General features: G+C 49.4%; 1 long non-coding RNA gene and 1 other non-coding gene across 3 annotated transcripts in view; both read left to right on the plus strand.

The window, feature by feature from the left end:
* The first annotated feature begins 2634 nt into the window (after positions 1-2634).
* The window catches only part of LOC118356288, a 28175-nt gene continuing 4519 nt past the window's right edge, over positions 2635-26290 (plus strand). For both annotated transcript variants that reach the window (XR_004819612.1, XR_004819613.1), the window contains exons 1-2: positions 2635-2841; positions 3446-3563. This is a non-coding gene — a long non-coding RNA (uncharacterized LOC118356288). The remainder of the gene's footprint in view (positions 2842-3445; positions 3564-26290) is intronic.
* On the plus strand, positions 21460-21533 carry TRNAN-GUU. Its single transcript has one exon. It is a non-coding gene; the product is annotated as a tRNA-Asn (tRNA).

Here is a 26290-nt window from a genome sequence, read left to right on the forward strand (position 1 = left end):
CACCACAAACGGGCTTCAAACTGCCTACAGCTGGATCTGTGAGCAGAGCAGGCCTGGACCCTCGCCCCCACCTGGGGGCCAGCAGCCCAGGGATGAGTGAGCAAGAGGGGGTGTGGGCGGGGCCCCGGATGCCGCCCCTGCCCGCAGAGGCGGAACTGGACTTGCCAGGTCGGGGCCAGCCCACTGGACCGTGGAGCCGCCAGAAGCAGCACTGGGAGCCTCACGTTCTGGAGAAGGCCGGGAACACAGGCTGGCTACAGGGTGAGTGACTGGCCCAGTTGAAAGCTGCCACCTCAGAAAGATTTTCAGTGGGTGGTCTCACTCTAGCCTGGGGGCTCTGCTCGTGCTTGTGGGTCAGCCCAGGTCCCTGCACCGAAGTGTCCTGCACCCCAAGGCCAAGCAGGTGGGCCCCAGGAACCAGGCAGCGGCAGGGAGGGCCCGAGTCACAGGCCCTTGGAGGGTCATGGCCACATGCTTGACTCAACTCCACGCCTACACAGAGGCACATGGGCCCGCACCTGGCAGAGCTGGAGAAATTGGGACTCTGTCTGGCCAGGATGGGGAGGCAAGGTATGGTTGGCATGTCCACCCACTGGACACACCTGGGAGCCTGCAGTGCTGGTTAAACCCTGACCCCCTCAATCAGCTGGAATGAATGGAGACTGATCGTCCCCGATTGCAAATGGAGCCTCAGCAAGAATTTTTGGCCAGGGGCTCTCTCCCGCCAGGAGGCTCTCCAGGATGGGAGACTCTGTGAGGACAGCACATGAGCCGGCAGCACAGGGAAGGGACCAGGGCAGCCGTGGGGACAGGCTGGGCCACAGTAGCCAGCGACTTGGTGCAAGGGCATCCGCCTGACTTCAAGCAGAAACCTCACACATGCCTTTCTCTGTCCTTCCTCTGCAGGAATCTGGAGGCCTTGGAAGGCGGGGCCCCTGGGGATTGGTCTGGGCACACACCAAAGAGACACCTGGTCAGCCGTGAGTGCCAGGGAAGCTGGGTACCTCCCACGGGCAGCCAGGGCCAATGGGACTGGCAGTCCCTCCTATCAGATGGGGGCTCATGGAGGCATTAAGGCACTGTCCCAACTGAAGGCCTTGCCCGTGGCTGAGGAAAGGCCCTGTCTCCACGGACTGCAGTGCCCCTTGCAGCCCGAGACTGGCTCCCAGGGTGTGGACTGCACACATGCAGCTCAGGGGAGCCGGGGACCTGGGGCAGGGCAGGGTCCGGCCGACGAGGCTGGGGGACAGGAGGGGGTTTCGGGGGTACCTGGCGTCTACCTTAACCCGCACATCGGGTCCATTCTGCCCAGGGCAGCAGGACACGCATCGCCCTTCCAGGTCAGGGCCCACACTGGTGTGCGGAGCAGCGAGCATGGACACCGGGCAGCCCCTGGGGCCGCCTGCGGGAATGCTGAGTGACGGTGGGCAGGTGAAGGCTGCCTCCTCAGACCGTGGGCAGGGGCTCTGTCCACCCTGAGGTCTGTGTAGGCCCGTGTGGACCAGCCAGAGACAGGCCGGGAGGGAGCTGGCCTGCAGAGGCGGGTGACCACGGGGCAGCCAGGCACGGGGGGAGGCGGGGACCCAAACAGGGAAAGTGCAGGGAGAGCCCGGGACCTGGAGCAGGGGACCCAGCGGCCTGTCGGGGTGCACACAGACCCCAGGCGGCCCTGCGGCTGGGGAACCCCAGGACCCCTCAGGTCTCCCCAGATCAGAGACGGGCCGCCCGTGAGCAGTTCACGAGGCCACCTTTGAGAGAATTTCGGGAGGAAGCGTCTGCACCCTGGGGGTGCACATGTGGGAGTCCGAGCCGCACGGGCCAGGAGAGAACGTCCAAGAGAGTCGGAGTGACAGACGGGGCGGCGAAGCACCCACAGGCAGCCCAGAACCCCGGGGGGCGTGCAGGGGAACCGGGGAGTCCGAGGGAGAGCCTGCGCCCGGAGCGGAGCCCCGTCCGACCCCACGCAGACCTCATAGAGCCCTGGTTCCTCCAGACCCCGGGGCCCACCGGGCATCCAGATGGAAAAGGCACCGTCAGGCCCCAGCGTCAAGCGGCTGCCTCCGCATTTGGGGGCGTGAGTACTCGACAGCCTGGGCGTGTTCATTTTGGGGAGCACCCTGAGCCCCAAAGGCCACGAGGGAGCCGGCGGACACAGGTGGCGCGAGAAAGGGGACCCGCTGCGCTTGTTCAGGCTGCGGAGAGGGGAGGGGAGGCCCAGTCCTGAAACGGGGGGCCCGTGTGTGGAGTCCAGGGGCCCCCTCGGCAGGCAGCCAGTCGCAACACGGACTCACTGTCGCCCCAGAAACATTTTGTGGGGGGAGGGCTCCCTGGAGGGTGTCCAGCTGGTTCTGGTGCGGGCCGAGATCCACGGGCAGAGAGACACCCGGCTTCCGCCGCACAGGTGAGGGGCGCCTAGCGCGCATGCGTGAGCCGCGCAGGGGCGGGCAGCCAGGGGCCCAGAAGAGCGCGAGCGGGCAGAGCGGCGGGGGAGGGGGCGGGCCCCCGGGGCTCCAATCCTCTGCCTCATTCCCAGCCCTAGGCTACTCACCTGGGCCTACTTCGCCCCCAGAGGTGAAGCTGGAGGAGCGGGGTCTGCCTTGGTCGCAGGGGCCCGGGAGGCTGGCGGGTGTTTTTCCAGCAACAGACACCTGGGAGCCTCGATGCCTGGTCAGCCCGGGACCCCGTCGGGCAGGCAGCCGGTTGCAGGGGGACTGCCTGTACCGTTGCAAGCTGCCCCCTGACAAGGGGTGTGGGGGTGCCCGTTTTATTCGGGAGGCTGCTGGGGTGATCCCGGCTGTCCCGAATCTCCACCGGTTTCCAGGGCCTCGGGCTGGCTGACAGGTGCGTCTGGCGCTTTTAGGAGCCGCCCGTGTCAGGGGAGCCCAGGGCGCGGCTGGTGTGGGGTGTGGCAGCGACCCCAGGCTGGGCTGGGCGGCCCACATGCTCGACCTACTTGCAAGCCTGCACCTGCGCACGTGGGCGTGTGTTTCCCTTTCAGCCGGAGCTGGGGGAGCCGGGCCTGTGTTGCCAGGGGGGCCTGAGTCCCCTGACTGCGCTGTCCTTCTGTGAGAGACCCCTGAGGGCCCTGAGTTCAGGAGAAGGCGGGGGCTTCATCAGGCAGCCAGTCCGACGGGGACGGAGCTGGGCCCCTGGAAAGGTGCCTCTAAGAAAGATTGGGGGGGGTGGCTCCCTCCAGCCTGGAGGCTGTGCATGTGGTTCCAGACCGTCGGGAGCTGGGCAGGCTCAGATGACCCCAGCCACCCTCTGCGGGCTGACGCGGTGCTTACTGAGCATGCTCCAGCCGCACAGGTGCGTGGAGCCAAGGATCTGCTCCCCGGCCAGGGTCTGGAGGGCGGCTTGCTTCACGGCAGTAGCCTGGTGGGATACATGGCATCTGCCTGTTTCCAAGTGCGAATCCACACAAATGCCTGTGTTTCCCCTGAAGGCAGAGCGGAGGGATCTGGGAGCCTTGCAAGACCTGACTGCGGCGTGCTGACCGTGGTACCCTCAATGAGCGGCACCTGGGAGCCTGGTTTGCTGCAGAAACCCGGGCCTTCCAAACAGTGAGTGCACCTGGGGACTGACTCGCCCCCATTTCCGGGGCTGCCTCCAAAGGAATTTCAGGGGTGGGCTCCCTCCATGGTGGACACAACGCAGAGGTGGGTCCTGGCTCCCAGGGCAGTGACAGCGTGAGTACGGTGCAGGTGTGAGCCTCCCAGGCCAGGGGAGCCCGGGCCGGGAACAGGGGAGGTCGGGCGAGGTCGGGACACAGGAGCAGACCTGTGTGCACCTGCACCTGCCCAAGTCCAAGCCCAAACCTGCACAAACACACTTGTGTCCCCCTGAGGTCTGTGGGGTTGCGGGGGCCAGCAGTGCTCAGACTGATTGTCTTTGTCGCCCGTGTCTTTTGTTGTTGCTGTTTGCTTGATACATTTTTTTAAGATTTAATTCCAGTGTCATTAACATGCGATGTTGTATTAGTTTCGGGCGTGCTGTGTAGGGATTCAGCACTTCCACACATCACTCCGTGCTCCTCACGGTAAGTGTACGCCTAGTCCCCTGGACCTGGTTCACTCCTCCCCTCCCTCCTCCCCTCTGCTGAACACCAGTGCTCTGTAGTTGAGTCAGTTTCTTGGATTGTTTCTTGCTTTGTTCCTACATTTCCACATATGAGTGAGATCCTATGGTATTTGTCTTTCTCTGACTTCACTTATCGTAATACCCTCTAGGTCCGTCCATGTTACAAATGGCAAGATTCATTCCTTTCTATGGCTGAGTAATAGTCCATTGTGTGTACACACCACATCTTTATCCGTGCGTAAGTCAGTGGGCATTCTGGCTGCTTCCGGATCTCAGCTAGTGTAGATACTGCTACTGTAAGAGGGCTGCATGTATCCTTTGAAGTATTGATTTTGTATCCTTTGGGTAAATACCCAGGAGTGCAATTGCTGGGTTGTAGGGCAGCTCTATTTTTAACTTTTTGGGGAACCTCCATACTGTTCTCCAGAGTGGCTGCACCAGTCTGCACTCCCACCAACAGTGTAGGAGGGTTCCCCTTTCTCTGCGACCTCGCCAACACCTGTCGTTTCCTGTGTTGTTCAGTTTAGCCATTCTAACTGGTGTGAGGTGGGATCTCATTGTTTTGATTTGCATTTCCCTGATGCCGAGTGATGTTGAGCATCTTCCCATGTATCTGTTGGCCATCTGGATGTCTTCCCTGGAAAGGTGTCTATTCATGTCTTTGCCCATTTTTTAAATGGATTATTTGTTTTTTTGGAGTGTTGAATTGTATCGGTTTTTAATACTTTGGCTAGTAAGCCTTGATCAGATATGTCATTTGCAAATTTCTTACCAATTCTGTAGGTTGTCTTTTCGTTTTGTTGACTGTTTGCTGTGCAAAAGCTTTTTATTTTCATGAAGTCCTAATAGTTCATTTTTGCTTTTGTTTCACCTTGTCTTTGGAGACGTGTCTTGAAAGAAGTTGCTGTGGCCAATATGGAAGAGGTTGCTGCCTGTGTTCTCCTCTAGGATTTTGAAGGATTCCTATCTCACCTTTAGGTTTTGAGTCTATTTTTGTGTGTAGTGTAAGGAAATGGTCCAGTGTCACTCTTCTGCATGTGGCTGTCCAATTTTCCCAGCACCATTTGTTGAAGAGACGTTTTTCCATTGGACATTCTTTCCTGCTTTGTCGAAGATTAGCTGACCATACAGTTGAGGGTCCATTTCTGGACTTTCTATCCTGTTCCATTGATCTATGTGTCTGTTTTTGTGCCAATACCATGCTGTCTTGATGATTACAGTTTTGTAATAGAGCTTGAGGTCCAGAATTGTGAGGCCTCCAGTTTTGGTTTTCTTTTCCAACGTTCCTTTGGCTGTTGGTGGTTCTTCTGTGGTTCTGTGGTTCCATACAAAATTTTAGGGTTGGTTGTTTTAGCCCTGTGAAAACTGTTGTTGGTAGTTTGATAGGGTTTGCATTACATGTGTAGTGGTTCTTCTTCTGTGGTTCCATACAAATTTTAGGGTTGGTTGTTTTAGCCCTGTGAAAACTGTTGTTGGTAGTTTGATAGGGTTTGCATTACATGTGTAGATGGCCTTGAGTAGGAGAGACTATTTTTTATTTTTATTATTAACGTATAATGTATTATTTGTTTCAGGGGCACAGGTGTGTGATTCATCAGTCTTGCACAATTCACAGTGCTCACCAGAGCACATACCCTCCCCAATGTCCATCACTCAGCCACCCCATCCCTCCCACCCCCACCACTCCAGCAACCCTCCGTTTGTTTCCTGAGATCAAGAGTCTCTTATGGTTTGTGTCCCTCTCTGGTTTTGTCTTGTTTCCTTTTTTCCTCTCTCCCCCTGTGATCCTCTGCCTTGTTTCTCAAATTCCACATATTAGTGAGATCATATGATAATTGTCTTTCTCTGATTGACTCATTTCGCTTAGCATAATACCCTCTAGTTCCATCCACATCATTGCAAATGGCAAGATTTCATTTTTTGATGGCTGCATAATATCCCATTGTATATACATACCACCTCTTCTTTATCCATCCATCTGTCGATGGACATCTGGGCTCTTTCCACAGTTTGGCTATTGTGGACATTGCTGCTATAAACATTGGGGTGCACGTGCCCCTTCAAATCACTACATTTGTACTTTTGGGGTAAATACCCAATAGTGTAATTGCTGGGTCATACAGTAGCTCTATTTTCAAAATTTGAGGAACCTCCATACTGTTTTCCAGAGGGGTTGCACCAGCTTGCATTCCCACCAACAGTGTAGGAGGGTTCCCCTTTCTCCGCATCCCCGCCAACATCTGTCGTTTCCTGACTTGTTCATTCTAGCCATTCTGACTGGTGTGAGGTGGTATCTCATGGAGGTTTTGATTTGGATTTCCCTGATGCCGAGCGATGTTGAGATCCTTTCGTGTGTCTGTTGGCCATTTGTATGTCTTCTTTGGAGAAGTATCTGTTCATGTCTTCTGCCCATTTTTTGACTTGATTATTTGGTTTTTGGGTGTTGAATTGTATCAGTTCTTGATAGATATTGGATACTAACCCTTTATCTGATATGTCATTTGCAAATATCTCCTCCCATTCTGTCAACTGTCTTTTGGTTTTGTCAACTGTTTCCTTTGCTGTGCAAAAGCTTTTTCTCTTGAGGAAGTCCCAATAGTTCATTTTTGCCTTTGTTTCCCTTGCCTTTGGAGACATGTCTAGGAAGAATTTGCTGCGGCCAAAGTTGAAGAGGTTGCTGTCTGTGTTCTCCTCAAGGACTTTGATGGACTCCTGTCTCACATTCAGGTCTTTTCATCCATTTTGAGTCTATTTTTGTGTGTGGTGTAAGGAAATGGTCCAGTGTCACTCTTCTGCATGTGGCTGTCCAATTTTCCCAGCACCATTTGTTGAAGAGACTTTTCCATTGGACATTCTTTCCTGCTTTGTCGAACATTAGCTGACCATAGAGTTGAGGATCCATTTCTGGGCTCTCTATTCTGTTCCACTGATCGATGTGTCTGTTTTTGTGTCAGTAGCATTCTGTCTCGATGATGACAGCTTTGTAATAGAGCTGGAGGTCCAGGATTGTGAGGTCACCAGTTTTGGTTTTCTTTTTCAACACTCCTCTGGCTATTCGGGGTCTTTTCTGGTTCCACACAAATTTTAGGATTATTTGTTCCATTTCTTTGAAAAAAGTTGATGGCATTTTGATAGGGATTGCTTTGAATGTGTAGATGGCTCTAGGTAGCATAGACATTTTCACAATATTTGTTCTTCCAATCCATGAGCATAGTACGTTTTTCCATTTCTTTGTGTCGTCCTCAATGTCTTTCATGGGTATTCTGTAGTTTTCTGAGTACAGATCCTTTTCCTCTTTGGTTTATTCCTAGGTATCTTATGCTTTTGGGTGCAATTGTAAATGGGATTGACTCCTTAGTTTCTCTTTCTTCTGTCTTGTTAGTGTTTAGGAATGTAACTGATTTCTGTGCATTGATTTTATATCCTGCCACTTTACTGAATTCCTGCATGAGTTCTACAGTTTTGGGGTAGAGACTTTTGGGTTTTCCACATAAAGTATCATATCATGTGCTAAGAGTGAGAGTTTCACTTCTTCTTTCCTGATTTAGATGAATTTAATTTCTTTTTGTTTTCTGATTGCTGAGCCTAGGACTTCCTGTACTATGTCGAATAGCAGTGGTGACAGTGGACATCCCTGCCGCGTTCCTGACCTCAGGGGGAAAGCTCTCAGTTTTTCCCCATTGAGAATGATGTTTGCTGTGGGTGTTTCATAGATGGCTTTTATTGTGTTGAGGTATGTTCCCTCTATCCCTACACTGTGAAGAGTTTTAATCAAGAAAGGATGCTATACTTTGTAAAATGCTTTTTCTGCATCTATTGAGAGGATCCTATGTTTCTTGTTCTTTCTTTGAATAATGTATTGTATCACATTGATTGATTTGTGGGTGTTGAACCAACCTTGCAGCTCAGGAATAAATCCCACTTGGTTGTGGTGAATAATCCTTTTAATGTACTGTTGGATCCTACTGGCTAGTATTTTGGTGAGAATTTTTGCATCCAGGTTCATCAGGGATATTGTCTGTAATTCTCCTTTTTGATGGGGTCTTTGGTTTTGGGATCAAGGTAATGCTGGCCTCATAAAATGAGTTTGGAAGTTTTCCTTCCATTTCTATTTTTCAGAACAGTTTCAGAAGATTGGTATTAACTCTGCTTTAAATGTTTGGTAGAATTCCCCTGGGAAGCCATCTGGCCCTGGGCTCTTGTTGGGAGATTTTTGATGACTGCTTTAATTTCCTGGCTGGTTATGGGTCTGTTCAGGTTTTCTACTTCTTCCTGGTTCAGTTTTGGTAGCTTATATGTCTCTAGGAATGCATCCATTTCTTCCAGATTGTCTAATTTGTTGGCATATAGTTCCTCATACTATGTTCTTGTAATTGTTTGTATTTCTTCGTTATTCGTTGTGATCTCTTTCATTCATGATTTTATTTGGGTTCTTTTTTCTTTTTGATAAGTCTGGCCAGGGGTTTATCAAACTTATTAATTCTTTCAAAGAATGAGATTCTAGTTTCATTGATCTGTTCTACATTCTTTTGGTTTCTATTTCATTGACTTCTGCTCTGATCTTTATTATTTCCCTTTTCCTGCTGGATTTTGGCTTTATTTGCTGTTCTTTCTCCAGCTCTTTTAGGTTTAGGGTTAGGTTGTATGTGTGAGACCTTTCTTGTTTCTTAAGAAAGGCTTGTATTGCTATATACTTCCCTCTTAGAACCACCTTTCCTGCATCCCTAAGATTTTGAACAGTTGTGTTTTCATTTTCATTTGTTTCCATGAATTTTTAAAATTCTTCCTCAACTTCCTGGTTGACCCATTCATTCTTTAGTAGGATGCTCTTTAGCCTCCATGTATTTGAGTTCTTTCCGACTTTCCTCTTGTGATTGAGTTCATTTGAGTTTCAAAGTGTGGTCCAAAATATGCAGGGAAGGATCCCAATCTTTTGGTACCAGTTGAGACCTGATTTGTGACCCAGGATGGGATCTCTTCTGGAGAACGTTCCATATGCACCAGAGAAGAATGTGTATTCTGTTGCTTTGGAATGTTCTGCGTATATCTGTGAAGTCCATCTGGTCCAGTGTGTCATTTAAAGCCTTTATTTCCTTGTTGATCTTTTGCTTAGATGATCTGTCCATTTCAGTGAGGGTGGTGTTAAATCCCCTACTATTATTGTATTATTGTTGATGTGTTTCTTTGATTTTTTTTATTAATTGGCTGCTCCCATGTTAGGGGCATAAATATTTACAATTGTTAGATCTTCTTGTTGAAAGACCCTTTGAGTATAATATAGTGTCCTTCCTCATCTCTTATTATAGTCTTTGGTTTAAAATCTAATTTGTCTGATCTAAGGATTGCCACCCCACCTTACTTTTGATGTCCATTAGCATGATCAGTGGCTTTCTACCCCCTCACTTTAAATCTGGAGGTGTCTTTGGGTCTAAAATGAGTCTCTTGCAGACAGCATATCGATGGGTCTTGCTTTTTTATCCGCTCTGATACCCTATGACTTTTTATTGGGGCGTTTGGCCCATTTACAATTGGGATAATTATTGAAAATATGAATTTTGTGCTATTGTATTGCCTGTAAGGTGACTGTTACTGTATATTGTCTCTGTTCCTTGCTGGTCTATGTCACTTTTACACTCTCTCCTTTCAATATTCTTGTAGGGCTGGTTTGGTGTTTGCAAATTTTTCTAGTTTTTGTTTGTCCTGGAAGATTTTTATCTCTCCTTCTATTTTCAGTGACAGCCTAGCTGGATATGGCATTCTTCGCTGCATATTTTCTCATTTAGTGCTCTGAATATATCATGCCAGTCCTTTCTGGCTGGCCAGGTGACTGTGGATAGGTCTGCTGCCAATCTAATGTTTCTACTGTTGTAGGTTACAGACCTCTAGGAGAGACATTTTATTTTTTTTAAAGATTTTATTTATTTATTCTACAGAGAGAGAGAGTGAGAGCAGGAACACAAGCGGGAGTGGGAGAGGGAGAAGCAGGCCCCCCACCGAGCAGGGAGCCTGATATGGGACTCAATCCCGGGACCCTGGGATCATGACCTGAGCCAAAGGCAGATGCTTAATGACTGAGGCACCCAGGTGCCCCTAGGAGAGACATTTTAATAATATTTGTTCTTCCAACTCATGAGCATGGAAGGTCTTTCTACTTAACTGCATTGTCCTGAATTTCTTTCATCAGTGTTTTATGGTTTTCAGAGTACAGGTCTTTTGCCTCTTTGGTTAAATTTATTCCTAGATGTTTTACTGTTTTTTTGTGTGTGCAATTGTAAATGCTACTGTTAAATTCATTTTCTGGTGCTTCGTTATTGGTTATAGGAAAGCAACAGGTTTCTGTGTATTTATTTTGTATCCTGCAACTTCACTGAACTCAGATATCAGTTCTAGTCATGTTTTGGGGAGTCCAATGTGATCCCTTTCTGTCAAAGTCTGGACATATTGTCCATGGAACAATGGTTAATGATCTAATCAGTGACTTATGGTCTGAAACTCCTTGGGAGCGTCCCAGATGTACTGTGAAACAGGCCACTGCTCTGAGGACAGAGACCAAAGAAAGGGACAGGCCACTGCAGATCGGTAGGTGGCAGTTTGGAGAAGCAAGGGAACTCATATTCGTGGCTTGTCTTGGGCAGCAGCAAGAGGAGTAGATCTCCACACCCACCTGCCACCTCTTAGAGGTTTATGTGGAGGCCGTAACTGGGCTCAGTCACGTAGAGCATCCAGATGGTCTCGACACCACATCACTGTTTCAAGACCTCATCCCTGGAGCAGCGTCTGGGAGCGGGGAAGGCAAGGGAAACCCACATTCCAAGGGCAGGGGAGGGTGGGGAGCCTCTGATTGCCTGGGTCCAGGTCACGGCAAGGGGTGGTCATGGCCTCTCATCCACCTTCTCCAGCACCCCACCCCTCGTGCCCGGCTCTTACAACCTCCCGTGAACCTCTGTTCTGCGTGTGCCCTGAGGGGTCAGGAAGGGGTTTCACTAGCCCGGGGATGCCTCCTGTGGCAGTTGTCCCGCTGTGCTGGAGGCAGAGGCCACAGCAGTGACACAGGTGTGTACAAGAGAAAGCACAGGTGAAGACAACAGTTCCCCAGATGAGCAGCAACTTTTTCCACCAAGAGGCCCCTGATCCCAACCACTGAGTTATGAAATCCCCAAGGCTGGGGGTCGGATCACTCAGGGCGCCCCCCGCGTCCTCCTGAGACCCGAGAAACATGATACAGTAGCAGGCTCGTCAGGTACGGACACAGAATTCTGGCTGGATGACGGCACAGGTGCCTCCTTGTGCTGCAGCAGGTGTCCAAGGCCATCGTGTTCTGGGGCACAGCTGGTCTCATTGAAGACACTGGGTGTCCAGTAGGGACAGACTTTTTGGCCATCCCTCAAGGCTCACTGAGTGAATCCAGTCAGGGCTGCAAGGTCTGCGAACCGATGGAGCGAACAGAGAGCAGCCAGACAACCGTGCCGACAAAGTCAGAGTGTATCCATCTGGCCTTCAGGAGAGGGAGCTTGTCAACAGTTGTTCCCACAGGACAGGTTCTCCCCTGGCCCAGGGGAACCCCAGGGTACTGCAGCCCAACCACCCAGGTGGGAGCCACGACCAAAGGTTCGTGCCACAAAGCCATGGAGGCCCACTGGGGTCGCCCACTAGATACCCGAGTGGTGGGACCAGTCCCTGCCAACCAGTGACTCTCCCTTCATGTGACAGGGTGGATGCAGTCCAGGGGTGTCCATCCCACCTTTCTGGTACAACTGGGTTGGTTTTGTTTAGAGTGACTTTTCTGTTCCCAACATAGGGGTGACTGGGTGTGCAAATGTCCTTAACCCAGAGTAAGCCCCATAAATCCATTCCAATTCTGAGCATAGCCAGCCAAGGCTCTGATGGAGGACTTTCTAGAACCTTCCAGTGAGCTATTCGATGGGATGCCTCTATACTGTGTTTGACAGAAAAACACGTACCCATGCCGGTGTTATGGACACGCTATTGGTAATAGCAGACGAACAGAGTGCTAGTCCTCGCTTGTTCTGAATGCCTTCCAACTTCTCCCCTGGAGGGGCGATACCCCCCATTATCATCCTGACCATCTGGAGAGGGCAGCCCACATACCCAACAGTGGGACAGATTTCCTTGCCGGGCCTAGGATGGGGCCACAGTAGGAAGGTCCATCCTGCAGGTGCCCGTCCTGACTCTGGACGCCACAGGGGCAGCAGAGCCTCAGGTCAGAAGAGAGAGGAGTAGGAACTTGCCTGGGGAGGTCTTCCCCTTCTACAAGAATGATCCTGAGACCCGCACTTTAGATGTGAGTGTGGCTGCATCTTTAGGAATGTGACCAGGGTGTGCGTTGGCCCCAGGAGGCAGCCCTGTCAGGCATGAGGAGGGGCACTGTGGTGGGATGTGGCAAACCAGGACCCCCACCCTCTCCCCTCTGTCGATGGTGTGTGTTCCATGCCAGGTGTAGTGTGTTTCAGTTGGTCCATCTGCAGCAGAACAATGGGATCCCAGTGCAGACGGAGTCGTTTCCCGTCATCCAGGGCTGGGAAATGACTTGTCTACCCCAGTGGGACTTCCCAGTGCAAGTTCCAGGCCCTCACCCCTGTCCCAGGTATGATGGGCCTTGCTGTCCTCAGCAGCAGAGCACGTTGACCCTGAGTGGGAGCCAGGGCATTGACCGTGTCTTGCAACTTCCATAGGATTACAGAACTGGGCACCTCAGTGGGGATTCCCGTCTGGAAATTGGGGCAATAGGCCCTACTGGTCGACCATTCAAATGTATTAAAGCCTGGACAGTACTGTAGTCCACCCGGGCAAGGTGGTTTTACCTGCTAGTGATTTAATCTGCTGCTTTACTCTTGCACTGTTCCTTTCTACCAGCCCTGCTGCTGTGGTTCTAGGAGCGGTGGATGCTCCACGTGCTCCACGTTCCTTCCCCCACCCTCGCACAGTATGATCTTTGGAGTGTGAACCCCCGATCACTGTCCGAGCAGCGAGGTCCCTGTCCATGGCACTCAGCTTCCCTAGTGGTGGCAGCCTGGTTTGCACGGTGACAGGGAAGGTTTCGGTTAGGCCAGATGCAGTGTCCATGCAATCCAAGGCACATTTAGAACCCTGACTCAGAGGGAGGGGCCGGGAGAATCCATTTGCCAATCCCACCCTGCGTGGGAACTTCAGGGATGGTCCTGGAATCCCTCGGCATTTGCCTTTGGCCTTGTTGAGAACACGCAGGACTTGATGATAGTGCATTAACCCGGTCACTGGTCTTGTACACAGGGCAGTCTGCATCTGTGTGTCTAGGCCACCCCATCCAGCCCCGGAGGTGGCCACTCTGTCTATGCTCCCAATCTGCTGTCTCTCCTGAAGAGTCCATAGCCAGGGCTGAGCCTCAGCTGGGGCATCTGCTGCCTGATGGCCAGGAGCTGTCAGAGCCTTCTGAGCCAGGATATGAAAAACAGTGAGGACCACCCCAGGCTCTTGCCGACGGACCTAAATGTCCTTCCACATATCCTGGCCCCTCAAGGACTTATCGGTGATCATTCTCCCCTCGGCTTCCCATTGTCCAGGCCGCAGGGTTCATCCCTCTAGAGCAGTGGGGCACCGGCCAGGGCTCATGAGTGACCAGCAGCCTAGCAGCCCTGGGTCTAGCCCTGGCTGCGCAGGCTGGTGTGGGTTGTTCCTCTTTCTTGCAATTCCATTTTAAACTCTCTCACATCTTGTCTGGTGTAAGCCCTGTGTTCAGTGACTCTGGGTCCACATTATCATGTATTGTAACTCTGGTTATTTCATAGGCATGGATTCCAGTAAGTTCAGGTTCCCAGTGGCCGAGGGGCTAAAATAATCATCCTCCTCAGAGTGCTTGTTGTTGACCCCAGTTGCATAAGGGTGGTTTTCCTCCTCCTCTGGAGGTTACTCTCCTCGCCAGCACTTTCTCTCTGTGTCAGCAGGGATGTCAGCTAATGTTGCTGATGAGAGGAGTGGATTGTCTTCCTTCATTGCTCTGTTAAATATAGGATACTATATTTATGCCCTCACTTAGTTATCAGGGCAACGTGAGAATTACCTAAATTTTAAGTTTTTCCAGACTGTTCAGTAGGTTTCCATGTCTCCTCAGACATTAATATATAATCTATCTACCCCAAAACCTCATCTCCAGTAATCTTGGTAAGAGTACTCAGGAGGCATATTTACTACTCTCATCCTGCCTTTTACAACGATGTTCAAAATGTTTTATTGTAGAGGCCTGCTGATGTTTTATTATAGTGCATGTGGGCCACACTGGTCATGGTAGCCAGTGGCCGGATACAGGGAAAGTGTCAGGAGAAGCCTGGTCCAGGGAAGGTGCTGTTGGGGGCACAAGGCACCCATCTAATTCTAAGCTTAAATGTACACTAATGTGCATATTCAACCTGAAGGCTGAGCGGAGGAAAATGCCATGCCTAGCCGTGGTGGGGCAAGACTGGCATATAGGCAGACTGTCCAGGGTATCTTCCTAGAAGGGACACCCGGGAGCCTTGGTGGCTGGAGAACCTTGGGACACCATCAGGCAGCTACTCCAAATGGAAAATTATGTCATTACTTTATTATTTTTAAATTTTATTTTATTTTTAAAGATTTATTTATTTGACAGAGGGAGACACAGTGAGAGAGGGCACACAAGCAGGGGGAGTGGGAGAGGGAGAAGCAGGCTTCCCAAAGAGCAGGGAGTCTGATGCGGGGCCCGATCCCAGGACCCTGGGATCATGACCTGAGCTGAAGGCAGATGCTTAATGACTGAGCCACCCAGGTGCTGCCTAAATTTTTTTTTTAAAAAGAATTTATCTGAGAGAGTGAGAGAGAACATGAGTGGGGGTGGGGCAGAGGCAGAGGGAGAAGCAGGCTCCCCGCTGAGCAGGGAGCCTGATGCGGGGCTCGATCCCAGGACTCTGGGATCATGACCTGAGGCAAAGACAGATGCTTAACTGTCTGAGTCACTCTGGTGCCCCTAATGTCATTACTTTAAAGCTGTTGCCTTGGTAAGATATTGTGAGTGGGTTCCGTTCTTTCTGGAGATATTCAGAGTAGTGGGGGACTGGCCAGAGGTCTCCAGGACTGGACATCCCAGACGCTCAGTGGCAACTGAAAGGCTGTGTACTGTGTATGTGTGGGCTGGGGAGCCAGGGACCTAGAACAGGGCATGTGTCTAGAGTCCAGGCATCACAGTGGACTTTTGGGGGTCCATGGCATCTGCTTAAATGTAAGCCCTGACCTACACAAATGTGCATGTTCCTCCTGAAGGCAAAGCTGGAAGAATCTACAGTCTTGCGGGGGTGCTTTTCATTAGGTGACACCTAGGAGCCTTGACTACTGGTTCAGGGAGGAAAATATTTTCACTATATTTCAAGATTCTTCTAGCTGGTTTAAGAATTAACTTGTCATTAACAGGAGGAAAAAAACCAAAGTTTTATTGCATGTGCAAGGAGGTCCAATGATGAAATTGAGACACAGAGAATGACCAAGGCAGGCAGATTTTGTACGTTTTAGACAAAAAAAGCATAAATCTGTGAGAAATTTGCAGGACAATTAATCAAGTAACCAGGTATTAAATACGTGGTATTTCTATGGAAACAAAACCAGTGGTTAATGAGTGGAGCCAATGATACACCAGCTTCTGAGTTCTGAGGGTGGCAGTCGAGAGGATTTCTAGACGTCGGGGTCAAAGCATCTTTAGATGGAGTGAAGGCAGGCAATGGCAATTGGAGAGCTTTCCCTAGTTTGCAGCCAGAATGTCTCTGGTGATCCCTGTGAGTGGCCCATACAGCAACAGATTTGGAGATTGTCTGCATATGAGCTAATGTAGTGGTTTCTCTGAAGTATACATCCAGTCGTTCATATTCAGTTTTCAAGGCTTCAGGAAAAGGGGCAGTTTCAGTGTTCAGTGATTTTAAGTCAAAAAGATGGAAGAAAATTGGCAATGTTAGTTCGGAGAGTTGTAGTCTGACATTGGAGGAATCTGGAAGAATTCAGGATCCAGAGTAGTTTATAGATAGAATTCAAAACCTCAAAACAATGAACAGAACTAGAATCAAAACCTCAAAACAATGAACAGAACTAGAATCTAATACCCAAAATTACATATTGTAGTTACAGTGGAATCATAATATTTCTCTCAACAATCACTCCCATTTCTATCAACAGTAACCACAGTAAGACTAATTTGTTTGCAAATTAGATCAAGTTTCAATAAACTTGGCTTCATTATTCACGTCAGTGAAGCAAGAATAGCAGTTGATCATATAGGCTCTTTTAAATCTGCTTTGCTGGAAGTTTTCATAAATAGTCTCAGATATAAAAAGTCTTCAAATTTTTTATTGTAGCTAACATACAATGTTGTTAAATTTAGGTGTACAACATAGTGATTGGACAGTTCTGTACATGGTGCTCACCACGATCAGTGTAGTTATCATCTGCCACCATAAACATTACAATATCATTAACTATATTCCCTCTGCTGTACTTTTCATCCTTGTGACTTATTGTAACTGTAGGTTTGCACCTCTTTTCCCCGTAGTTCTCCCAACCCTCCCATCCCCTTCCCTTTGCCTACAAGTTTCCTGTCTGTATTTATGAGTTTGTTTCTGGTTTATTCTTTTTTGGCTTGTTTGATTCCACAATAAGTGAAATTATATGGTATTTGTCTTTTTCTGTCTGACTTATTTCACTTAACACCTTCCAGTTTCATCCATATTGTTACAAATGACAGGATTTCATTCATTTTTAAGACCGTGTAGTATTCCGTTGTATATTCCATATAATAATATATATATTATATATATACACACACCATATCTTCTTCCACTCATCTCTCAAGGGATACTTAGGCTGCTTCGATAATTTGCCTATTGTAAATAATGCTGTAATAAACATGGGGGGGTGCATGTATCTTTTCAAATTCGTGTTTTCATTTTCTTTGGGTAAATGCCCAGCAGTGCAATTACTGGATCATACGATATTTCTGTTTTTGGTTTTTGGAGGACCCTCCATACTGTTCTCCAGAGTGGCTGCACCAGTTTGCATTCCCACCAATAGGGCAAGAGGGTTCCCTTTTCTCCACATCCTCACCAACATTGGTTATTTCTTGTCTTTTTGATACTAGCCATTCTGACAGGTGTGAGGTGATACCTCGTTGTGGTTTTGATTCGCATTTCCCTGATGATGAGTGATGTTGAACATCTTTTCATGTGTCTGTTGGCCACCTCGATGTCTTCTTTGGAAAAATGTCTGTTCATGTCTTCTGCCCATTTTTAAATTGGATCATTTGTTTTTTGGGTGTTGAGTTTTATAAGTTCTTCATATATTTTGGATACTAACCCTTTATCAGAGATGTCATTTGCAAATATCTTCTCAGGTTTTCTTTTAATTTTGTGGATGATTTCCTTTCCTCTGCAGAAGGTTGTTACTTCAGTGTAGTCCCAATAGGTTAGTTTTCAATATGTTTTCCTTGTTTGAAGATACTGATCTAGAAAAATATTGCTAAGGTTGATGTCTAAGAAATTACTGCCTATGTTTTCTTTTAGAGTTTTATGGTGTCAGGGCTCACACTTAGGTCTTTAATCCACTGGAGTCTATTTCGGTGGATGGCATAAGAAAGTGTTGCCCTGTCGATCTTTGGCACGTGGCTCTCCACTCTTCCCGGCACCATGTATTGAAGAGACTGTCTTCTCCCCACTGCATATTCTGGCCTCCTTTGTCGTAGATAAATTGACCATAAAAGCATGGCTGTATTCCTGGGCTCTCTGCCCTGCTCCATTGATCTAGGTCTGTTTTTGTGCCAGTGCCATACCGCGTTGATCACTGCAGCTTTGTGGTATATGTTGGAATCTGAGATTGTGATGCCTCCAGCTTTGTTCTTCCTTCTCAGGATTGCTTTGGCTGTGCGGGGTCTTTGTGGTTCCATACGCATTTTAGGATTTCTTGTTCTAGTTCTGTGAAAAATACTATTGGTATTTTCATAGGGATTGCATTGAATGTGGAGACTCTTGGGGGTAGTGTGGACATTTTAACAACATTAGTGCTTCTATTCCATGAGCTTAGTGTAGCTTTCCATTTGTTTGTGTTGTCTTCAATTTTTTTCATCCATATTTCATAGTTTTCAGAGTAGGAACATGTTTCCCTTCTGTCATAAGGAGGCCCTCTGTGGCCTGTAGGCTCACTCCGCACTCTCTTCTCATATTGGGGAACCGCAAAAGTGCAGTGAGCCGGTGTCATGTTTCCTCCAGGAAGTGCCAATAGTCTAATTTCACAGGATCCCAAGGAATCCTGACTCAAGGATGTGTGGTGTCTCCTTCACTTCTGGCTGAGTTGTCTAGCATCTGGACAACCAGGATTGCCCCCAAGATTATAGCTGTTCTAAGAATATTCCCCGTATTAACCCATCTTATTGCAACAACTGTCAGTCTACAGTAAGAGAAATACCTTTCATGTCATTTTTTAGTGTGTTGTTACTTCTAGTGATTTCTCCAACAGCTTCATGTCGAATTTCCATTGCCCTGTTTACTTCAGTGTGAAATTTATTTCTGTTCTGTGATACATGGCTAGTTTTGTCCATCTGTGTGCCCAAGGATGACCAAGCTGCCATGGTCTGTGTTTATACTGAGATTTGGTTTAAAAAAATTTTTAAGTGTGATTTGAATGATTTGGTGTAAAGAAAAAGCAGCTGTTAAAATTCCTCCAATTGAAACTCCTACCACTGAACAGGAACTGTTTCCTTCCTTTTGGCAAATCTGTTTTCTTTAAATATTTTTTTTAAAGATTTTATTTATTCATTCATGAGAGACAGAGGGGGAGAGAGAGAGAGAGAGAGAGAGAGAAGCAGAGAGAGAAACAGGCTCCCAAGGATCAGGGAGCCCGATGCGGGACTCGATCCCAGGACCCTGGGATCATGACCTGAGCCGAAGGCAGACGCTTAACCATCTGAGCCACCCAGGCGCCCTCTTTAAATATTTTTTTAAAAAATATTTATTTGAGAGAGAACAAGTGGTGGGGAGGGGTAGAGGGAAAGAGAGAAGCAGACTCCCCGCTGAGCAGGAAGCCCAATACAGTCTCAATCCGAGGACCCGGAGATCATGATCTGAGCCAAAGGCAGCCGCTTAACCGACTGAACCACCCAGGTGCCCCTGCAAGTCTGTTTTTGATACAGGTTTTAAGTCAGGCACAGAGAAAGATGGAAAACACTGAGCACCACCTGGGGACATATATCTGGTCTGAAAGTCCTGTGTATTCAATTTGGAGGCATGGCCCATATTGTAGGTTCTAATATGTCTGTGAGGGGTTTTATTAACATAGGTTCCCATGTTCTTGGGGTAGAAATCTGTGGTGTGAGATTGAACCCTGAGGCACACCAATGGGGGTGGTGATGGGTGTTGTGGGCTACAATTCCATGTGTCCTCTATGCACCTTACAAGGTGTTCCTGTTCTTTTAAAGTCTGGACTTCTTGTCCATGGATCTATTATGAATGTTGTAATTGGTGACTATGGATTAAATGTTGCCAGTTGGGAGTGTAATAAATGATCAAAAAAAAATTTTTTTTGCTTATTTCTGTTTAAAGATCTAATGGTCCGTTATGCAGATTCAGCAGCTGCTCTTCCACAATGAAATGCTAGCACACAACGTAAATCAGGAATACATTGGGGCTGTTTGCAGAGTCTCTGCCTTGTGCCCACTGCTACATTGAATTTGGTCGGATAAGACAAGGGAAAGGGACAGAAGTCGGTACCTGGTCATCTTGGCACATTTCCTGGGTTCGCATACCAAGTGCCCGTTAGTGGCTCAGGCCAGTCTTCTCCCTGCAGGTCCGTGTGGAAGACAGGGCTGCTCTGGAGCTTCACTGGTCCTGGTGGAGAGTCAAGGGGAGGGTTCCGCTCACGCACCCCTGCATAGCCCGTTTCTCCAGCGATTGGGGGTTTCCCAGCGAGCAGACGGTCCCCAGTACGGACTGCTCGAGCGTGGACACGCGCCCTGCCGGCAAGTTCCCTCAGGTCCGCCATTGGCACAGCTGGGATCTCCTCCGCTAATGCCGAGGGCCGACCCCCCATCTCTGTGTCCTGCTCAGAAACGTACGGTTTCCCTGGTGGGACTTCTGGTCGAGGTCGTTCCCCTCCGTCAGGGCTCTGCTCTGCCTGCTCCAGAATAGGCCCCTGGAGCTGCCGGACCAGGTTTGTTTTCTCTTAGTGGCCCTGCTGTCTGTAGGCCTCAGAGAGCCCAGCTGAGCCTTTCAGGCAGTTGGCATCTGTTCTCAGAACACGGGAACGTCTCAGTCCAAAACCCGCTCTGGTGAAACTTGGGGCCCTGCAGTGTTTTTAGTCCCCGGTGACCATGTCGGTGACCCTGTCGCAAACCCTTGTGAGTGAAGACACTCTCGTGTGTGTTCAGCGTCCTCATCAGCTGCCGCCAACGTATCACAGGTTCTGACGGCGCTTTCCCAGTAGGTCAAGCCTGCACCTGGAGTCGCTGTTCTCCTACGGTCCCTGCTCTTCCTAGTTATTTCACAAGTGTGTTTTAATATGATCCCCACATGTGGTTCGGACTGTGTCCTCTGTCCCATCTGTTTCTGACGTTCTTCCTCTGTGGTAGGGTCGGTATGCAAGCTATGATGTCTGCGAGGCTGTGTGGTATTGTTCTGCCTTCAGAAGACCACGTCAGGCCTAGAAATGTTACTGTAGTGTGAGATGTGTGGCCCTTACCTGGGTCGATTGTCCATCCCCTGAATGTAAGGAGTTCCATGAACTCTAGGTGGACGTTAGTCTATTCTCCAAGTTGTCACCAGAAATAAGGGTGTCATCATTGAAGGAAATGTGGGGGTGTGGGGTATGTGTGGTGTGTCTATGAAATGCCTGGATGTCTTGGGCTAGAAGGTTGCGGGCTCTTTCTGGGCTGCTAAGGTAGCTCTGTGGTTACCTGGTGAACTGATAATGTCTGCCTTCCCGTGTGAATGTGGTCATGGGTTGGCTCTCTGCATCCTTGGGAAGAGCAAAGAACAGGTCAGATAAGTCGACCAGTGTGTACTGAGTGTCAGATCCAGGGGGATACTATGATGGTGCCCGTATTCAGGAAAACCATCTCGATTTTTGGGCGTGTTTGTTTCAATTCCTATAACCTACTTTAAGTCTACGGGACCTGCCTGGCCTCTTAACAGTCCAGGCAGAGTTGTTATTACTGTAAAGTTTTCTAAATCAGTAGCACACATGTGTGTCACTGTTACCTGGGATTGTTTACCTGAAAACACAGTGGTTACGTATTTTTATTTCCCAAAGGGGTTTTTATTGATATAACCAGTGTGACCCAAGTGTGACTGTCTCTGACTTGGGACCAATGATGGAGACTATCGAGTCCCTTTGGGGGCCTCTGTCTCTGTGGTGCAATCGGTTAGCGCATTCGGCTGTTAACCGAAAGGTTGGTGGTTCGAGCCCACCCAGGGACGGCTCTTTCCATTTAGGTTTCATGGTGTAATGGTTAGCACTCTGGACTCTGAGTCCCTTTGGGGGCCTCGTGGGATTTCCTCTTGTTCGGGTATCGGTGGCTTGTTTATTTTTATTAAAGTTTTATTTATTTATTTGTCAGAGAGAGGGAGAGTACAAGCACGGGGAGCGGCAGGCAGAGGGGGAAGCAGGCTCCTTGCTAAGCAAGGAGCCCGATGTGGGGCTCCATCCCAGGACCCTGAGATCATGACTTGAGCTGAAGGCAGACGCTGAACTATCTGAGCCACCCAGGCGTCCCTCGGCGGCTTGTCTATTAGTGGGATTATGTTTTATAAAGAGGTAAATATTTACAGTGAATGATTCAGTGCGATCTATGTGTGGGTTTCCTTCCTGTAGGTACATTGACTTTAGAAGGTGGGTGGTTTCTGTTTCTCTGCCAGTCTGAGTGGTTTCTGGGGTTTCTGTCTGGGTTCTGTTGTTAAACTAGTTTACAGAGTGGTGGTCTGAACAGCTTAGGGGGCCAGTAGGGCTGTGCCGATTTAGGTCTCCATGGTCCACTGGCATTGGGTCCATTCACATCACGGGCCAGCCTGTTGTGCCTTCTGCGTGATTGTCTGATCATTTCCTCAGAAGCTCTTAGCAAGTCAGCCAGTTCTCCTGTGTCCCGTCACCTGCAAATACTGAACGTAATACTGTTCCGTCCTCGGGGGCGCAGCTTTGCGGATGACCTGAATTTTCAGTGGCTTCTGCGTGTACCAGCGAGGTGTCTGTCCCCATGACAGATGACCGTGAAGTGTTCTCACTCTGTCATCAGAGCGTGCCCTGCTGTTCTCCCTGGAGATGTTTTATAGGATATACTGTGTCAGCCACAGGCCCTCTGAGGGTCCAGGTTGCTGCCAGCCAGGCAAACAAAGATGTTGGTCAGTGAGAATGATTTTCTCCACGTGCTCTAAGGTTTTGATTAAGTTGAGGCAGTCATGGACCGAGCTGCACAGTCTCTGCTCCTGGAGGATCAGATGTGTTCCTCCTTTGGTCCATCCATCTAATAGCCATTGGGTTTCTGTGGCCACATCAGTTTGTTGGAATTCTATTCCAATTTTTGTCATTTCCGTTCCGGTGTCAGTTCTCACTTCAGGGACAGACTGGTTCCATATTTGTTAGTTTCTTCCATGGGTGTACCTCGGAGAGAGGGCGGGTTTGGCCCCAGACCACTGCAGCAACACAGACACCACAGCCACGCGAGTCCAGTGAGCGTTTGGATTCCCTGCCCAGAAATGTTTCTCCTATATTGTAGTCTACTGAGTGCGCAGCACGTCCATGAAAACAGTGTTCACACCTTAATTTGCAAATGCTTCGTTGTAAAAAATGCTAGCCGTCATCCAAATTTTCAGTGACTTGTGATCTGTGTTCTGGTGGAGGGTCTCCCCGCGATGCCAATGGCTGCTGGCCACCAGGATGGCGCTGGTGGAAGGTGGGGGTGGCCGTGCCAGTTCCTTCAGCTAAGACAAGAATGACGTTTGTCCCGTCCATGGACTCTTCCTTTCACACGTGATTTCTCTGCAGCAGGTGGTGCTGTTTGATCGAATTTTACCCACAGCAGACCGTCTTTCCATATCGGAGTCCATCCTCTCAAACCTGCTGCTCCGTCTATGTGATGTTCTAAGTGCCCTCCCCTGTGTCGCTCCACGAGTCTGCACCGCACCTTCACCAGGAGTAGATTCCATCTCAAGAACCCACACTCTTTGCCCCTCCACAAGAAGCACCTCCTCGTCCCTTCGAGTTTTATCCTGAGATGCAGGGAGTCGGCCCCATCTTCAGGCTCCAGCTCTCATTCTGGTTCTCTTGCTGTTTCCACCCCATCTGCGGTGACTTCTTCCACTGGTCTCCACCTCCTCACCGTCGTGCATGAGGGTTGGAATCAACCTCCTCCAATTCCTGTTCATGTTGATAGTCTGACCTCTCCCCGTGAATCGGGAATGTTCCTATGGCATCTGGGATGGTGAATCCCTTCCTGTTGACTTTGTCCAGGTCCCTCAGAGGAATCACCACGGCAGCTGCAGCCTCACAAAACGTATTTCTTTAAAAAGATGACGTGAAAGTCGAAAGGGCTCCTTGCTCCATGGGCGGCAGAATGGATGTTGTGTTAGCTGCAGCGAGAACACGGGTCTCGTTATTCATCCCCATCAGAGCTCCTGGGTGACCAGGTGTGTTGTCAGTGAGAAATAACATTTTGAAAGGAATCTTTTTTTTCTCAGCAGTAGGTTCAAGAGTGGGCTTAAATTACTCAGCCGACCATGTTGTAAGGAGATGGGCTGTCATCCAGGCTCCGTTGTTCCGTTGCCAGAGCGCAGAGTAGATGGAGCACGATTCTCAAGGGCCCTGGGATTTTCAGGATGGTCAGTGAGCCTTGGCTTCAACTTGGAATCACCAGCTGCATTAGCCCGTGAGAGAGTCCGCCTGTTCCTTGAAGCTCTGAAGCCAGGCATTGACTTCTCCTCTCTGCCTGTGAGGGTCCTAGACGGCATCTTCCAACAGAGGGCTGTTGCGTCTACACTGAAAACCTGCTGTTTAGTGGAACCAACTCCAGTGAGCTCAGCTATGTCTCCTGGATCACGGGCTGCTTCACCTTGTGCCTTGATGTTATGGAGATGGTGTCCTTCCTTAAACCTCATGACCAGCCTCTGCTGGCCTCAGACTTATCTTCTGCAGCTTCCTCCCCTCCCTCAACCTCAGAGTTGAACAGAGTCAGGGCCTTGCTCTGGGTGAGGCTTTGGCTGAAGGGAACGTTTGTGGCTGGTCTGAGCTTCCATCCAGACCACTCAGACTTTGTCCGTATCGGTAGTAAGGCTGTTTCGTTTCTCCTTCGTGTGCTCACTGGAGAGCTCTTTTCAGTTCCTTCCGGAACGTTCCTTTGCATTCACCACTGGTCTGTTTGGTACAAGAGGTGTAGCTTCGGGCCCGTCTCACTTTCAACACGCTTTCCTTGCTGAGCTTCATTATTTCCAGCTTCTGATTTACATCAGCAGGTGTGTGACTCTTACACTTGCACACCTAGAGGCCACTGTAGCGTTAGGAGCTGTGCTGGCTTCAGCACTGTTGTGTCTCAGGGACGAGGGAGGCCCGAGGAGAGGGAGGGAGACGGGAGCGCCGGTCGATGGATCAGTCACAACACACGCAACATGTACTGAGAAGCTCACCAGCGTCGGTCCCGGTGCCCCAATTATAGTGGTAACATCGAAGATCTAACAGCCACAGCGGAAACATCTGGCATAAGCTGAGCATTACTGAAATGGGACCAGAGACAAGAAGTGAATAAATGCTGTAGAAATAGTGTCCCCGATGGCCTTGGTGCCATAGGGTCGCCCCACACCTTCAATGTGTAGAAAACGCAGTATCTACAAAGCAGAACAACACGCACTATGCCTGTTGCTCTGTGTTTTACATTTAGGTCTGTGTTCCAGTTAGAGTTAATTTTGTAAAGGGAGTAAGGTCTCTGTCTTGGTGGTTTTTAATTTTTTTGCCCATGGACGCCCTGTTGTCCCACCGTTGATGGAAGAGCCTATCTTTGTTGTAGGGTCTTTACTCCTTTGGTGGTGATCAATGGACTGTGTTGATGTGGGTCATTTTCTGTCCCATTGACCAGTTCTTTCAGCAGGACCTCCCTGTCTCCATCCCTGTGGCTTCCCAGTGGGTCTGGACATTGGGTGGGGTCACAGGGCCAGTCCTCTTGCTTTGTTCTTGTCCTTCAGAGCTGAGCTGGCGAGGGGCACCTGGGTGGCTCAGTTGGTTAAGGGTCCACTTCTTGGTTTCGGCTCAGGTCGTGATCTTGTGGTTGTTGGCTCGAGCCCCACATGGGGCTCTGTGCTCAGCGTGGAGTCTGCTTCAGATTCTCTCTCCCTGCCCCCCCACTCATTGGCATATGCTCGCTCGCTCTCAAAAAATGAATAAAATCTTTAAAAAAATTTAGCTGGCTATTCTGGATCTCCGGCTCTCCATATAAACTTTAGAATCCATTTGTTGATATCCACCAATTAACCTGCTGAGAATTTGGGATTTTCTTGTCTAGGTGTAGTAGCTGGGGCTTTCTCTCCATGGAGTCAGTTATCACCTGCCCACTTTCCCTCTTCCAAAATGTCCTGTCTCATTTTGCTGAAGAGCAATGGCAAGAGGGGACATCTTTGCCTTGTTCCTGATCCTAGTGAGAAAATGTTGAGTTTCTCACCATTAAGTATAATGTTAACTGCTGTTTATTAAGTTGAGGGAGTTTCCCCTTATTCCCAGATTGCTGGGTTTTTATCATGAATTGGTGTTGAATTTTGTCTCATGTTTTATCTGCATCTCCTGCCCTGGAACGGGGCAAGGGCCGGGAGAAGCTGGGTCTTGGGTCCTGGCGTTTGGGGTAAGAGACATCTGCGTCTCCCAGGCCTTACTCTCCACAGGCGCCCGTCTCCCGCTGAGGGTAAAGGGGAGGAGCCTGGGCTGTGGGGGCCAGGAAGGGGCCTGTCTGGCTGCTGGGGTTCCCTTCACAAAGAGACACCCGGAGGCCTGATGAGCGCTAAGCCCAGGACCCCATCAAACAGCCACTTGAAAGAGTGGCTGACTTTTCCCAGTTTAAAGCTAATGCCTCGGAAAGGTTTGGGGGGCTGTGCTCCCTCCACCCTGGGGCCATGCATGTCCCAGTTGCCTGTGGTTGGCCAACCCTTGCATGGACACTCGGGGTGGCCAGGGACCTGCTACAGTGGGAGCCTGGTCCTGGGAA

Source organism: Zalophus californianus, chromosome 14 (assembly GCF_009762305.2).
Source record: "Zalophus californianus isolate mZalCal1 chromosome 14, mZalCal1.pri.v2, whole genome shotgun sequence".
NCBI lineage: Eukaryota > Metazoa > Chordata > Mammalia > Carnivora > Otariidae > Zalophus > Zalophus californianus.